We start from the raw sequence: 1,420 nt of genomic DNA, 5'->3' as shown, positions 1-1,420 counted from the left end.
ATAGGGAACTTTTGGGATAGCATTTGAAATGTAAATAAAGAAAATAATAATTTTCTTAATAAAAAAATAAAAATAAAAATAAAAATTAAAAAAAAAAAAAGAGTTGTCTTCAGCAGTAGGACTTTATCATCAGTTTGTGGAGATCAAGCCTTGATAATAGCCTGGGTCGTCTGAGTATTTCTATGGGACTCTTGGCCAATGATGCACTCAACTAAATGTAACACATTCCTGGCACTGGGTGCTTCATTTGGTGGCAAAAAATGACTAGTTATTTGGGACACTGTGCCCCCCCCATTACATAGTGACTCAATTTAGATTTCATTCCTATGGGTAGATACTTTGAGAGTAGTAAGTTTCTATATGCCGCCTTAATTGGAGCTTACTGTTAATTTTTCCATCTCATATGCTCTCACTTACCCAGACTCTCTGTCTCTCCTTGTTTACTCCGCCTAGCCTCCCCTGTGCCTCTTCGCAACTATATATTCTACTTCCCCTTCCTTAGTAAATCTCTCCCATCCCCCTGTCCCCTTGCTCCGTCCCTAGCCTCTGTGGTTACACAGATTGTATCTTGCCTACTAAAGGCTTAAAGTGATGTTAATCCACATATAAAAGAATGCATACAGCATTTTCTACTTGAATTTACCTCACTTGGGATAATTATTTTAGCTTAATCATTTAACTATAGACTTCATAATTTTATTTTTAACAGCTGAGTAATATTCCATTGTGTGACTGTGCCATTCATCTGTTTATGGACACTTAGGCTGTTTCCAATTTCTGTCAAGTATAAATAGAACAGGTGCTTGAAAGGAAGTGTAATGAGATGTAGGTTGGAGCAAACAGAAGACTCCTGAATCACAGATAGTTCTCTAATGTTTTCTTTTACATTGAAGATGTATTTATACAGTGTGTGAATGATGAAACATGAAGAAATGTGATGAAAATAAGACAAAAAAGCACTGAGAACGAATATATGATTCTACATACGAACATAAAAAGCTAGCCAAGAAACTTCAAATTAAAAATAGCAAGTCTACAGTGACATCATAAATTCAGTCTGGGGGAAAAATATAAATACACTAAAAATCCACTGATATTCTGCATAAAACAAGGACCTATTTGAGGAAGGTGATAAAATTAAAAGAAATTTTAACTTCTACATTTTTAAATTTTTAGTTTCAATGTGCATCAGTTTTCTTCTGACCAAAAATAATTGGCTGACTGGCAGAGTATTGACTATTTGTTTGATAGTGCCTTCGATGGACTTTCTGATTTAGTTTCTATCTCTCTCTCTTTCTCTCTCTGTATCTCTCTCTGTGTGTCTCTCTCTGTGTGTGTCTCTCTCTCTCTGTGTCTCTCTCTGTGTGTCTCTCGGTATCTCTCTGTCTCTCTCTGTGTCTCTCTCTGTGTCTCTCTCTGT

This window comes from Mus pahari, chromosome 6 (genome assembly GCF_900095145.1).
Source record: "Mus pahari chromosome 6, PAHARI_EIJ_v1.1, whole genome shotgun sequence".
NCBI classification, from domain to species: Eukaryota; Metazoa; Chordata; class Mammalia; order Rodentia; family Muridae; genus Mus; species Mus pahari.
The sequence above is the reverse complement of the archived record's forward strand: the minus strand, read 5'-3'. Positions refer to the sequence as shown.